The sequence below is a fragment of the Rhinatrema bivittatum genome, chromosome 6 (genome assembly GCF_901001135.1).
Source record: "Rhinatrema bivittatum chromosome 6, aRhiBiv1.1, whole genome shotgun sequence".
Lineage (NCBI taxonomy): Eukaryota > Metazoa > Chordata > Amphibia > Gymnophiona > Rhinatrematidae > Rhinatrema > Rhinatrema bivittatum.
In genome coordinates, this window is record NC_042620.1 from 77,802,459 (window position 1) to 77,818,377 (window position 15,919).

Here is a 15,919-nt window from a genome sequence, read left to right on the forward strand (position 1 = left end):
ATGTCCCAATGGCACTAAGATGAACAAATCACTGAAGTACTCTGCAGACCAGATTCAGAGAGGGACAACAGGTATTCTAAGAGTATGGCAGGGTAGCAAGAAAAGGAATGCAGATCGTGTCCCTCACACCAAGAACATAAGAAAATGCCATACTGGGTCAGACCAAGGGTCCATCAAGCCCAGCATCCTATTTCCAACAGTGGCCAATCCAGGCCATAAGAACCTGGCAAGTACCCAAAAACTAAGTCTATTCCATGTAACCATTGCTAATGGCAGTGGCTATTCTCTAAGTGAACTTAATAGCAGGTAATGGACTTCTCCTCCAAGAACATATCCAATCCTTTTTTAAACACAGCTATACTAACTGCACTAACCACATCCTCTGGCAACAAATTCCAGAGTTTAATTGTGCGTTGAGTAAAAAAGAACTTTCTCCAATTAGTTTTAAATGTGCCCCATGCTAACTTCATGGAGTGCCCCCTAGTCTTTCTACTATCCGAAAGAGTAAATAACCGATTCACATCTACCCGTTCTAGACCTCTCATGATTTTAAACACCTCTATCATATCCCCCCTCAGTCGTCTCTTCTCCAAGCTGAAAAGTCCTAACCTCTTTAGTCTTTCCTCATAGGGGAGTTGTTCCATTCCCCTTATCATTTTGGTAGCCCTTCTCTGTAGCTTTTCCACTTTAGATTATAAGATTTTCTGGTGTAAGGTTTTCTGGACTCTAGAATAACACACGACACCCCTTCCAAGAGGCTGAGGGCCCGTACAGTCACCTGATCAACATCCAAGCCATGAGAGCCAGGGTTTACAGGTTGGGGTGGTAGAGCCTGCTCTGGTCCTGGGTGATGAGGTCCGGAGCCGTCACAAATCGGATCGGGGGGGAGCGAGGTCAAGTCCGGAAAGGTTGGAAACCAGACCTCACGGGGCCAGCAGGGGGCAATCAGGATCATGGAGCCGTGATCCTGCTGCAATTTCTGGAGTGTTTTCGATATGAGAGGAAGGGAAGGGTAAGCATACAACAACCCAGTGCATCGAGAAAGCATCCGCTATCGATCCCTCGCTCCTCTGGCTGAGAGAGCAGAAGCGGCGCGCTTTCCTGTTTTCCAAGGAGGCGAAGAGGTCTATGTCCGGGGTGAAAGATCCGGTTCACTACCTCTTGATTGAGGGACAACTCGTGGGGCTGGAACGCCGGGCTCAAGGCATCCGCTAGGGTGTTGTCCACCCCCGGGAGTTGCACTGTCCGAACGGTGATGCCTTTTTTGATGGCCCACGACCAAATGTGGACCTGACAGAGGGGAGGGGAAGGACTCTGTTCCCCCCTGTTTTTTTCAGATACCACATGGCCACCTGATTGTCAATCTGAACAAGAACCACTTTGTTCAGGAGCTGCTCTCGGAATACCTGAGGGGCTACCGAATTGCTCACAACACCAAGAGGCTGATCTGGAGCTGTGATTCTTGTGTAGACCAAAACCTTAGTGTGCGGAACATGAGCTCCTCACCCCGTCTGAGAAGCGTCGGTGGTGAGTGTAACTTGGGGCTGAGTGCTCCAAAAGGGACATCTCTGCTCCAGATTCGAGGGGTTTGTCCACACTGGAGAGACTGTTGCAACAGTGTCGTGATTAGAACACGAGCACGCAGGTCCTGCATAGCCTGGACACCACTGGGAGCGCAACATTCATTGTAACCTGTGCACGTGCAGCCGAGCAAATGGGGTGACATGCACTGTCGCCGCCATGTGGCCCAGCAATCGGAGGCATTGGTGAGCTGAAACATGGGGACAACTGGAGACCTCCTGAGCAAGAGCCGCGAGGGTCTCCGCCCTGTCCTGAGGCAGAAAGGCTTTTGCCTGGATCATGTCCAGTCATGCTCCAATGAATTCCATTTGTAAGGTTGGTTAGAGATGGCTCCGACAACTGCCAGACATTTGGTAAAAGACCCGGGGCACGGATGCCAGGCCAAAGGGCAGAACATGATACTGACAGTGATTCCTGTTGACAAGGGATCGCAGATCCTGCCGAACCGCCCGAAAGATGGGGATATGGGTGTATGCGTCCTTTAGATCGAGGGAGCAGAGTCAATCTCCCGCCTTGAGTAGGGAGATCAGGGTGCCCATTGAGACCATTTTGAACTTTTCCTGCACCAAAAAACGGTTTAAAGATCTCAGGTCCAGAATGGGTTTAAGGCCACCCACTTTCTTTGGGATTAGAAAATACCTGGAGTAGAACTCCTGGCCTTCTTGGCTGGGCGGGACAGGTTTGACCACTTGAGCCAGTACCAGGGTGGAGAGCTCTATCCGAAGTATCTGCAAATCCCCAGTTTCTCTCCACCGGGGACAAGGATGTGAGTGAGGTGGAAGTCGCTGGAAATACAACTTGTAACCCTGACGCATGATAAACAGGACCCAAAGGTCTGATGTGATTGAGACCCATCGATCTGCGAAGAGCCGGAGCTGACCCCTGATTGGAGGGACGGCATCTTGCGGAGAAGGTTGGTTCATGCTCCCTGGATGCCAATCAAAACCCTGTGGCGGGGTTCTGCGGCAGGACAGTGGCTGCCCGGGATGGCCAAGGTTGTCTTGGCCTCGCCCTGGGGGTAGGCCATTGAGCCCTGGACCTCTGTGTTGGCGGGTAGCATTTTCCAGGCCAATAAAAGGGCCTCTTCGGGTATTGCCGTGGGGGCTTCTTGGCTGGCTGGGTGTCAGAAGTACTAGCTGACAACTGCTTAAGGGTCTCCCGATAGTCCTTCAGCTGTGCCACCACCTCCTTAATTCTGTCTTGGAACAGATTTTCCCCCATACATGGCAAATCAGCCAGATGGTCTTGGATTTCAAGGTGCAAGTCTGAGGCTCGCAGCCAGGCTCCTTTGCCCGCTGCAGTGGTTCTTATGGCCGTCTCGAAGACGTCATAAACAGAGCGAACCTCGTGCTTATCACACTCCAGGCCCTGCTGGACAACTGTCTGGAAATCCTTCTGGAACTGCTGTGGTAGGCACTCACTAAATTCAAGGGCTTGCTTCCACAGGTTCTTGGAGTGCTGTCCCATGGATAATTGGTAACAAGCTATCCGGGCAGTCAAAATGGCATCCTGAAACATCCGGCATCAAGAGCCCTATGCTCTCGTCCTGGGGGAGCAGAGGCATGGGTGCGGATCCTTTTCGCCTTCTTCAGGGTGGACTCTACCATCTCCGATTAGCAGGAGAGTTGACAGCAGTCAAACTCTGTGGATGGCTGGACCAGGTACACTGCATCAGTCTTCCAGTTAACTGGAGGCAAAGAGAAGGGGTGTTCCCAAAGGCGGGTTACCAGCAACTTGAAGATGTCATGGACTGTCACCACCACCACCTCTTTTGGGGCATCTATGAATTGTAGAATTTCAAGCATCTTGTGCCTGGTGTCCTGCTCTGTTAGAAGCTGGAAAGGCACCGAATCTATCATGGCCTTCACGAAACCCATGAAGGAGAGATCCTCTGGGGTAGATTTTCGTCGCTCTTCTGGTGGAGAGGGCTCTGAAGGCAGATCCTGATTCCTCAGAGGAGGATATGGACACCTCCCCCTCCTAGAGGTCGTAAGCAGCCTCCCCTTCACTGTGATCCTCCGGGGATGCAGGGGGGGGGGGTGTGGAAGACCCAGTGGCGGACAGATATAGGCCTCGAGGGCACAGACAGAGGAGCCGGAGGCATCGATGGGCCTCAATGTCACAGGAGCACCAATGGATCCAAACGGCATTGGTGGGACTGATCCCGATCGCCCTGGGAGGTGAGATGGCACGGTAAATCCCCGAGCCACCATTGATCCCGATGGCCCTTCCTCCTTGGAGAAGTTGCTCACCGGTATGGGGGCCGGTGATGGTGGCAGCAGTGCTTCCTTAGCCCACGAGGGGGCTTGGGGCACCGGAGCTGGCTGCATCTGTTCCAATAATGGTGCAAGCACCAGTGGAGTAGGCTCTTGCAGCGGTGACCGTCTCAGGGGAACCGGAGGCTCAAAGTCCTGCAGGGCGCAACCGACTGCTAACCGCATGCACCTCTCTAACTCCTCCTCAAAGAAAGAAATTTTCTATATAAACAGCTAAAGTGAAAACAGAAAAAGTTCCGACAGTGACTGTCAGGTCATTTGTCTCTCCTTCCTGATACTCTGTCTTATTTTGCTAACCAATACATGCTTCTAACCTAGCAGAGTACTATCTGTTTATCTGTATACAAAGGGATAAGCACTGTCAGAAGCCTTCAGGATTAACAAAAAGAAGAACACAGGGAAGAATACCTGGTGAAACTAAGGGAGACGAAGAGAGAAATCAGGAAAGCAAAAGGTCAAGCAAAAGAAAGGACTGCCAAACAAGTAAAGTGAGGTGACAAAATTTTTTCAGATATATCAAAGGAAGAAGGGAGGCCGGAAGTGGTATAGTGGAACTGAGAAGTGACGAAAAGCAATGTATGGAGAGAGACAAAGAAATGGCAGAAATATGAAACATTTTATTTCAGTGTTCACTAAAGACCTGGAGAAAGACCATTGCTGATAGACAAGATCTTAGATGGGGATTGGGTAGTTGAAACTGTTTACAGAACAAAATGTATGGGAAGAACTAGGCAAACAAACAGGTCGATACAGTAAGGCCGCGGTAGAAACAGTGCGGCAGTGTCAGGCGCACCCTTCCTCCCCGCACGCACAGTTCTCTTCACTAAGTCCCCGATACTCTCTTCTAATTGCATGCAAATGCATGCCGCGGCTGTGAAGCGATAGGGAAGGGTCATGCCCGCGCAACCCATTTTACTGTATAGGCGCTGAGTACAGCGCCTATACAGTAACCTGGATGCGCTGGTACCTGTCATTTCAAATGACATTTGAAATGACAGGTACCAGGAAGTGTAAAAAACAAAAAACCAAAAATATAAAAACCTGAATGTTATAAAAAAAAAAAATAAAAAATTTTAAATACCTGTCACTTTCCGAATCGTGCGGTCATCCAGGCAGCGGCGGAAGCCGGAGGGCCGCGTGGGTCCAGGCGGCCGGCGGCGGGAGCCGGGTGTTCCATCGAGGCCGCGGGCGGTTCGGCGCGTTTAATCGAGGCCGCGGGGGCGGGTGGGCGTGCGTTGGTTTCAGGCGGGTGGCAGCGGCGGCGGGATCCGGGTGGGCGCGTGTTCAATCTAGGCCGCGGGCCGGGTCGCACAGGCGCCATTCATTCAGGCGGAGGAGCCGGAGGCGAAAGCGGCCTCCGGCAGCCCCCACCGGCAATGAATGAATGCGCGCCTATGCGACCCGTGCGATTCGGTGCTCAAGGCAGTCACATGCCGTGACGTCACGCCGTGAGCGCCGAATCGCACGGGTCGCACAGGCGCGCATTCATTCATTGCCGGTGGGGGCTGCCGGAGGCCGCTTTCGCCTCCAGCTCCTCCGCCTGAATGAATGGCACCTGTGCGACCCGGCCCGCGGCCTAGATTGAACACGCGCCCACCCAGATCCCGCCGCCGCCCGCCTGAAACCAACGCGTGCCCACCCGCCCCCGCGGCCTCGATGGAACACCCGGCTCCCGCCGCCGGCCGTCTGGACCCACGCGCCCTCCAGCTCCCGCCGCTGCCTGGATGACCGCACGATTCGGAAAGTGAGAGGTATTTAAAATTTATTTTTTTTTGACAGGTTTTATGTGTCCCACAGCATTACATTTTCTCGATCATCTCTTTATCGCTTTTTTTTTTAATTGTTTTTTATTGTGTTTGAGTATCTTAAGTGGTGTCGATGGATTTGTTACAAGACTCACAGTCCTAACTCCTACTAGGGGGAGGCGGTAAACTAACACGTTAAGGCCGCGGCAAAACAGCGGGTTACTAAGGAGATAATATCAGCGCCCATTACAGTATTGGAGGGGAATAGCTAATTCCTTCATTATACAGCTAATTCGTTCATTTACACATCATTTACATGCTGGGTGCGGAAAGGGTTATGTGTCTATTTTAGGAAGCGCTAAGGACGCGTGAAACTGGAGACTGTATTGCTGGATCGCCTTACTCGTCTGTATTGTGCGCTCCCAGCTCGTTACAGACGGGAAATCTTTAACAGCATGTTACTGTATCGACCTGAAAGTGGACAAGGCCATGGGGACGGATGAGGTACATCCCACAATACTGAGGGGGCTCGGAGATGTGCTGGCAGGTCCGCTGAAGTATATCCCTGGAAATAGGAGTGGTGCCGCAGGACTGGAGAAGAGCGGTGGTGGTCTGCTTCACAAGAATGGTAGCAGAGAGGAGGCTGGAAACTACAGGGCAGTTAGTGGGAAGATTAATGGAGATACTGCTGAAGGAAAGGATAGTTAACTACCTACAATCAAGTAGGTTGCTGGACCCAAGGCAGCATGGCTTCATCAGTGGAAGGTCCTGTCTGACAAATTGGATTGATTTTTTTGACTGGGTGTCTTACAGTGCAACCACCATCACAATTCCACACTGCTGAACACAGGGGTTGAGTGAGCTGATCCCACTGAGATCCGAGACCCTACTGGAGCTGTCACGTGAGGGCAAGTTAAAGGAACCACGTGGATGGCTGCCATCATATGATAGAGTATCATTGGCAGTGGACCTCAGATTGGCAAATTACACATGGATTCACAAGAGCATAGTTGCCCTCCAATCACTGGGCAGCAATGCCTTTTGACACAAAAGTGTCTATTGAGTACCTAAGAACTCTAGTTTCTGACTGGATTTTTTGATTTCTCGAAGTTGATGAGAAGCCCTAAGCTTTGAAGACATATGAGAATGCCAAGAGATTGGAAAACTGCTTTTTGAGAGCTTGCCATGATCAGCCAGTTGTCCAGGTATGGGAAAAATTTGAATTCTCTGGCGACAAAAGTGCATTAACAGTACTGCAAGGCATTTAGTAAAAATATTCCGGGAGCAGAGGAAAGGCCAAACACAAGGACTTTGTACTGGTAGTGGGAAGAATCCACTTGAAACCGCAGATAATGCCAATGGGCCAGGTGGATTGGAATGTAAATATAGGCGTCTGAGGATGGGTGAGCAAAGCGTCACTCTATGGAGTCAGGAACCACACTGACTCCAGCTTTTCTTCATGCAATTTTGCTTTATTTAAGCATTCAAAACTACACAATTAGTATACTGCCTATCTTCTTAGCAGTGTACTTCCCAATTTCTTCAAGTTAGATCAGAAATATTTCAGGAGCTGCCGTTTCTTGGAGACTCATGTCCCTCCCAGCAGGGACCCGCCCACAAATTCTCTCCCTCTGTAGTAGTTAAAGTGCACCGGCTAAATGCCTGGTCCCACACATGCAAAAAGGGGGAAAATAGGGTCACTTCATCACATACCCCCAGCTTGGACCTATTAGTCTGACCATTTTCCACTCCCCTTGGATCCCATACAGGGAAGTGCCACAAATCCCCAATCCCCTTCAACTGGCCTCCAGCAGCTAGGCTTGGGATTGTGGTTCTAGGGTCAGGCTCACTCCCACACATTATAGTTACCCCAGACATTAGTACTATCGCCCAGTGCTCTTTGCCCAATGTGCCCCTCCAGTCTTTTAAAACTGAGTCTATTGCTGGCTTTGGGTTCCAATTCCACCCTATCGGGACTCTTTGGAGTTCTTGTGGGAATTGTGAGTATGTTTCACTCTTCTCTCCAGTGACTTGTGCCTGTTCTGCTCCTTCACAATCAGTGCCCTCTGGCAACTTCGCCACATCTCTTGCTGACTCCTCGTCAGCACCATGCATTGGCTCCTCTGTAGACCCTCACTCCCTTTCTCAGGGCTCTCCGTGGCTCCTCCTTCTGAGCTCTCAACTGCATCTCTATCTGAGTTCTCCATGGCAGCACCTCCATCTGGCTTCTCTATTTCCTCCTCACTGGGGTCTATATGCTCCCTTTCTCAAGGTTCTCTGTGGCTTCTCCTTCTGGGATCTCCATGGCAGTGCATCTATCTGGCTTCTCTATAGCCCTTCTCACTTAACAGCCCTCTCATTTGGACCCTTAGCAGTGCCTCTCATGCCACCTTCCTCTGGTCCCTCGATGTTGCCTCTCACAGGCCACTCGGTACTGTCCCTTTCTGGACAGTCTGTTTTGCCTTCTCCAAGGCTTTCCCTGCGGGCTCTTGCCACTATGTTGGCTTCAGCTCCTTTGCTGCTTTAAACCCTTTCTGGAATGGAGTCTCTCTGAATTGTTGATCCACAGTCAAGTGACTCACTCGTTTGGAGTGCTCCTTCCAGGCTCTCTGAGGCACTTACCTCAAGGGTCTTCACAGCCCCTCTTTCTGGGCCTTCCATGGCACCTGTTCCTATGCTCCCGGCATTGTTACCAACTGTAACACTGTTCCTCAAGAGCGTATTGCCAAATCTCACTTAGCACTTGGTCCATCTCTGCAGCCATCGTCAGTATTTCAGCTACCGTCTGTAGCCAATCCTCTGAGCATCTATGACATCTTGGAGTGGCTTCCCTGGCCCCACTAGCCTGGCTGGCCTTTCCAACTGCCACAACTCTAGTTTCAGGTTCTCCCTTCCATCCAGCTCTCGAGAGTGAGGAACTCCTATCATGCAGAAGTACATGGCTATTTGCTTTTCCCAAAGCATTCTGGCTTCTTCCTTTCTTCGCCTGTAGTGCAGTATAACCACTGGCTCCAGACCAGGTTTTCTGTCATGCTGCCCAGGCCTCTAGTTACTATATAGTCTCTACAGAGACCACGCCTTGTTTCTGCACTGCTTCTTTGTACAACTATTTTCTCTCTGGCTTTTTTTCTGTATAAAGATAAAAAAAAAATCCCTCCTGCATGTCCAGTGCTAACTACACTGAAAACAAATCCTAAAGTCCAAACGGAGCTTGTCTCATTAGTCTGCAAAAAAACCCCTAAATCTGATTACATTCCAGGCCTCCCCAAACCACTCTCTATTTAAAGGTAGATTCAGGGATTTTTTTTTCCTGTGTGCTCTTCATCAGGCTAGCAATCTTAATTTTCAGTGCTCTGCAGCCCTAACAGCACTGCTTTTCTTTTGTCCCAGCCACCTTCCTTAGGCAGGGCTACCTAAACTTCTTTTTCTTTGCTTTACTTCTGTGTGCTCCCTGAGCCACACAATTTTAACTGCTTCTCTTCTGTGCTCTTGTATGGCCTTCTAAATGCACTGCTTTGCCTCCAGTTTCTGGCAGGCCAACCACCAAGCACTTTCACTTTTCTCCTCTGGAGACTTTTTTTTCTGTGCCAAGCTTAGAAAAAATACCCAATTTGACACCAAATGTGAGGATGGCTGAGCAAAACTTCACTCTCTTGAGTCAGGAACCACACTGACTCCAGATTTTCTTCATGCAATTTCACTTTATTATAACATTCAAAACCACAATTAGTAGACTGCCTGTATTTCCTAATTCCTGCAAGTTGGGACAGAAAATTTCAGGAGCTGCCTTCTCCTGGAAACATAGGGGCCTCCTGATTCCAGCCAGGCTTATACTCTTATTCCCCGGTCAGCAGGGTCCCGCCCACAGGGCTCTCTCTCTCTGTAGAAGTTAAGATGGACCAGTCTAAATGCCTGGTCCCGCACATGCAAAAAGGGGGAAAAACAGAATCACTTCATTACAGCATCCTTGATATCCAAGGCACACATCCAGTTGCTTTGTTGAATGAATGGGAGAATTATGCTGGAGGAAGTTCATTTTGAATTTCTCCTGTAAGATATGTTTGTTGAGGAGCTGATGGCCCAGGATAGGTCACAATTCCCCCAACTTCTTTGGGATGAGGAAATATTTGTAGTAGAAACCCTGCTCATGTTGCGGTGCAGGGAGGACTTCCACTGCCTGATGTCTGAGTAGAGACTATACCTCCACATGGATCTGTGGGAGATGAGAAAGATCCAGATGGGGCAATGAATAGTGCAAAAGAGTTGGGGGCTAGGAGAAATGCAACCAGTTTCCATGTTGCACGATGATGAGGATCCAAGAGTCCTTGGTTATTGGATGCCTCTGATCCAGAAAATGCTGAATTCAACCCAGTACCAGAAGGGAAGGAAGGGGGTTGGTCGACGATATAAAGAAACTGGGCCATGATTTATGCATTATCTGATATTCCAAGTGGTTGATAGAGTTCCCTTTGTCTAGACCTGGCTGAAAGCTGCTGTTGATGCTGTACCAGAAGAGGCAAAAACTGGTACTACTGAGAAGGATATGGCCTTCTGGGAAAGTAAGGCCATTTATATGGATAGTATGGATATCATGATGGAGAATATTGCTCTGGAGACAAGGAGAGGGATTGTACTACTACATTCTAATATTTTATTTGCAAGACCGTTTCTTGGAGCTTCTCTCCAAGGAGGTTGTCCCCTAAACGTGGGAGGTCCGCCAATATTTTGTGGATGTCCTCTCTGATGGAACTGGTTCTTAGCTATGCCATATGTCTCACTCCAATCGAGGCTGTGGAGGAACTTGAAGCAGAATCAAAAGGATTCATAGACAGAACACAGCAAGTGTAGCACCACTTCCTCTGCATTCCAGAACAGTATTTTGATGTGAAGAAGGTAGATATGGGTTGAGCTTTTGTAGACTTCATGAATGTATTGCACCATGTAGACTGGATGGATAGCAATGTGGGTGAAGAACATGGCACTCTAGAATGTTCTTTTGCCAAAATTGTCTAGAAGATTGTGATATTTGCCAGATGGAGAATCGGAATAAATGCTTTAGTCTTTACTTTTCTCATAGCTGACAACTATTAGTGTGGCAGGAGTACCACACCAAAACCAGGAGATTGCTGACCTCTGAATTTGAGATCCAGCTTTCTAGACATCAGAGGCCAATATATCAGCATGTCTCACAATTCCATTAGTAACGCCTTAAAAACATCATGAACGGGCAGCAGGTTCAACTAGTGTATCGTATTCGTGGGTCTTTATCCTTATGGACATGAATACCCAGTGCTGCTACAAACGTTCAACAAATTTAGATTAAAGCGAGGACTTCCAGAAGATAAGAATACTCCAAAAGATCCAGCAGAGAATCTGATGGTATTCCAGTGGATTCCTCATACGATCTGAGAGGTACTGGCTCACTCAGCCAGGACTCCAATGATGAAGAAGGGGAAGAGGGATATTCCTCTGGTTGAAGCTTTGGAGGAGCGGTTTGGTCTATTGCTATCGAGTCTATTGCGGTGGACTGGACTCCACCTCAATCAAGTATGTAGATGGAAGAGCTTCTAATATGAGATTCTGATTATAAACACACACCTATAGAAGTGTGAGGCACAACTGAAGTGAGAATTGTGGGGAAAAAAAAAGAGAGAGAGAGGCTGGAGGGTTCCAATGTTCTCTTTTGTGAGATAAAGAAACTCCTCATTAACCTTGCAACCAAGTCATAAGACTGCTGTGTTCTTTGGCCTGGGGTTAGTAGAGGTATATCTTTTTCTGAAACCAGAACTGGTTTCTGCATAGTGACAGACAGCGGTAATTTTTAACAGACAGGATCTGTTATTTGTAATCAGAAACCTTCTGCTATCAATCTTTGAAGTGTTACCCCCTTCATTTGTCAGAAGGCTAAGAGCAAACTGCCTCCTTATCCAGCAGATCTTTATTGGCCAGAAAATTGTTGGGTAGGCATTCCTTTCGGGTCCCAGGAGGAAGATGCACAATCTCTGGGCAATTTAGAGGGTCTTGAGCTCCTTCAATACTATACCCTTGAGGATGGTCTTGGGACATTATGGAGCAAAGCATCTGTCAAATGTGTCGTGGCTTACATCCAGTGCACCAGGACATGATGAGAAGATGACATCCCTGCATGGGAAGAGTCATGATGCATCGATTCTATGGGATCAACTTGCATCGGTGTAGGGTGTGTCAATGCACTGTGCTTCGAGTATCTCAACGCAGCGTACTCTGATGCAGTGGAGGTGTGCATCGATGCCTCAGCCTTACGGTGCTTTGATGCACCATGCTGAGTCATGGCTTGCATCAGTGGCGCCAAAGGACGGTCTGAAGGAACTAGCTCTGATGCACCTCGCGAGGACTGTTTATGCTTCTTCGACACAGATGGGACAGACTCAAGAGAATAATACTTTGATAGTACCTGGGCTGCTGAGCTTGACCCTACAGCTTTGGCCTTCGCCGTAAGTGAAGTTTGTGAATGACTGACTCAAATGCTTTCCCTAGGAAGTAGATGTTGTTGCACTACAGGAAGACCACCTACTGCTACTCCTCAGAGATTTATGCACCTCTTCCATTCTTAAGGCTCTGGAATGTTGTGAGTGTAGGGACATCCATCTGCAGGATTCACAGTTTTCTAGTCATGGTCTGGTCCCATACAGGCAGCTCTTGAATCCACTCATCATCGTAGGCTTTTTCTTCTGGAACTGTGTATATGTGGTGTACCAGGATAATCATGCAAATTTTGCAGTATACCGCATATATACAGTTCCAGCGATATTATGAATAATGAACTACTTGCACTGAAGACAATGAAATAATGGTTAACTAGAGGAGCAGATGTACATGGCAGTAACAGAGATATAATCATTGAGAAATCAACAAAGTTGGACTAAGTGAGCCAGTTTGCATAATATAATCAATTTCATAATTAAAGCCCCTGATGCAGCCCACATCATAGGCGAAACTTGGCCAGAGTCAGGCGATTTGGTTATTTGCTTATGTTTCTCACCTTGATCTCCTTAATAAATTTATTCTAAGAACTAAGATGACTGGCCTACGTTTTGCTACCTGCTTCATGGCTAATTCAGCATACTTATTGACAGAAAATAAAAATAATAACGAATGCAAAATCTTTTTCTTCAGCGGTGACACCAAATGTGTTACCGTACATATAGTTAGGATTATTTTTTCCCCTATGTGTATCACTTTATACTTGTCCACATTAAATGTCATTGGTTATTTAGATTTCCAGTTCTTTAGCCTGGCAAGGTCCTCTTAAAAACATGAGCTTATGAAAATTGTAACTATTTAGAAGAATTCTGTAACTTCTGCAAATTTGATCTCCTCCCCGCCTTTCCAGATCATGCATGAATATCTTAAACACTGGTCCCAGTACCTGGATCACTCCACTATTCACTCTCTCCAGTGGGAAAACTGACCATTTGGTTCTACTCTCCATTTCTTAGTTTAACAAGCTTCCAATCCACAGCCCCAATGTAATAAAATGCCTTAGACTGTGTGCACATTTTTTTTTATAGAACTATACTCCCAACATAGCAAGGAGTTTTATGCACAAAAACCATGTGGCAAGATTAGCACTTCTTCATGCAAATATCATGTTTCTCAAGATTTTAGCTATTACTTATTAATGCAGAGAGATGCATAAGCTTTACTCTTGTTTTCTTAATTCTGGAAATGTAACTCCTGGTCAGAAGTGGAGTAAAGTTTATGGGGCTACTATGAGACAGAACCGGGAACTTGTGGTGTTAGGGTCCTGGGCATTTATGCACCTAAAACAGGGGAGAAGAAAAACTGATACTTCACACATCCAGCAGAGCTCTCTGCTTCAACGGCAGGGGAGAAGAAAAGAGGGTTTGCACTCACAAAGCGGGGAGTAGCTGGCTTGTTACGGCGGTTACTACCCCAAACCAAATGTGCCTGATACTTCACTTTCGATGCACATCCAGCATGGCTCTCTGCTTCAAAAGCATGGGAGAAGACTGATACTTCACGCATATCCAGCATAGCTCCCTGCTTCAACGGCAGGGGAGAAGAAAAACAACCAATAAGGGCTGTATAACAGTCTGGGTAGAACAAATAAACATGGGTGTAGCTTGCTTATTGCGGCGGCTACTACCCCTAACGAATCAAGCTAGATATTTCACTTGGATGCAGCTCCATCACTGCTCTCTACATTAAAGGTGGGGGTGGAAGGGAAATAGAACCAAGAGCTAAGAGAAACAGATAAGTATGAGAGAAAAAAATGTGTGAAGCTTGCTGGGCAGACTGGAAGGGCCATTTGGTCTTCTTCTGCCGTCATTTCTATGTTTCTAACTTATGCTAATTCATGTTTTGTTCCACAACTTTTATGCATAGAAATTCTCTATTGTGATGTCCTATTGGGTGCCCAGATGTAATAAAACATGAGTAAAAAAAAATATGCACTAAACCAGCATTTTCTTTATTCAAACATTTTAAAAAAGTTAACCTGATGCAGTGAACTAATTGTATGCAAATACATTGGGAGTTAAAAAAAAAAAATAATAAAAGCATCAGTGTAAAAACAATATGCACAAAAAATAAATAGTGACTAAATCGTTTCTAATGTGCACAAACCATGATTTAGGAGCACAAAATTTATGTACAATGTCTTGTGCACAAAAGACATGGTTAAGTTGTACAAAACAATTTCTGAGCATAAATCATGGTTTATGCCATGCAGAAAAACATGGATTTGTCTCCTATCCCATAACTAAATTTTGAAGGATTCAGAAAGCTAATATCCCCCCAAACTACAATTTATTTTTTAGGTTTACAAATATTTTACAAATATTGCTATTCTATTTCATTTTATCACAATGTTTACCATAACTTCATGTAATAAAGTAGAAATAAGAATCAAACAATTTGTAAGTGATCCCTTTTTATTGGTATAACTCAGTCTGTGACTAACTTTTGAGAATAATGCTCTCTTCATCACCTGACAAAGGAAGCATATCTCTTGAAAACTAAACACAGACTAAGTTAGTCAAAATAAAAAGGGATCACCTACTGCATGTCTGTTGACTCTTATTTTAACATGCTCAAGTGGACTAGCACTGCAATATATTGCTTATGTAATAAATGCAAAGAGCATCCATATTTCTCAAGCTTTTTTTTTTTTTCAGAAAGGATTAGTACAGGACTTGTCATCAAATATTGATATTTCTATTAGAAAATCCATTGAAAAGCTAGTTGTATCTATATATGAGTAACAAAGATGCCCCAGTACAACACAGATAAAAGGCTATTTAAACCATGAAACCTATAGAGAGTGAGAAAAGCAAAAGATGAAAAAGAGGCCGCACAAAGACTCAGTGCAGACAAGTCACCCAATTTCTGGAGAGTAAAGATTTGCATAATCATAGTTTGGGCTCAAGTGCTCCATTCAGAAAAATGAGTTCCCTGATAGTTCTGTACTGCTCACATCTCTGCATCAAAGGAACCAGGGCTGCTGAAATCCGACACTTTGTAGAACAGGGGTAAACAATTCGGGTCCCTGAGTAATGCAGGCTGGTCAGGATTTCAGTGAATATGCAGGAGATGCATTTGCATGCACTGCCTCCGTTGCATTAAAGGCATCACCTGGAAGCCTTTTAAAATGTCTAGTCAGTCTTTATAATACCATAGCAAATTGTGGAATTTTGTTAGAAAAATAAATATGAAAAGGACATAAGCAAAACACTTCCTGCAAGCTAAACAGGTTATACACTCTGAGTATTATAAAGGTGTGTGATAAAAATTATCATTAAAACGACTTTGTTGTTGCTGCTGGGGGTCAGACAAATATATAAATAAGCCAGAGGTTTTACTGGCGGAAATTGCGACAGTATTAAAGAGAATCTCTTTCTAGGTCACTGCTTCAAATCCAGATCAGATGAATAGGAACTTAAAGAGGCCCATGTGAAATAAATTGGTGGTCTCAGCCCAGTTTCAGGGGCCATAGCAAGAGCGATTTGTAACAAGGACGGGAAGAGGAGTGAAACGATGGTAACACCCTAATGAAATATTACAACTGCAATTTTTCTTTGGCCAATTATATCCTGTTATGACAGCCACACAGAATTGTTGAAGAATGAAAAATAAATAGAAGTTTCTATGATCTCCCACTTTCTGCCAGCTAATCCAACGGGAAATAATGCTAAGAAGAAAAAACATTGAAAGCTCTGTATAAAGATCGCTAGGACAAGCCTAACGCACTATCCTGCCACTCGGGGGTCATTTAAACCTCTTATAATGCCCCCTCCCCCCTTCTTGACTAGAACA

The 15,919-nt window shown here is 46.3% G+C and overlaps 1 protein-coding gene across 2 annotated transcripts in view; it reads right to left on the reverse strand.

Moving 5' to 3' along the window:
- PRPF40A (pre-mRNA processing factor 40 homolog A) overlaps window positions 1–15,919 on the reverse strand; it is a 391,586-nt gene that overhangs the window by 375,212 nt on the left and 455 nt on the right. The gene's annotated exons all lie outside the window — the stretch shown is intronic.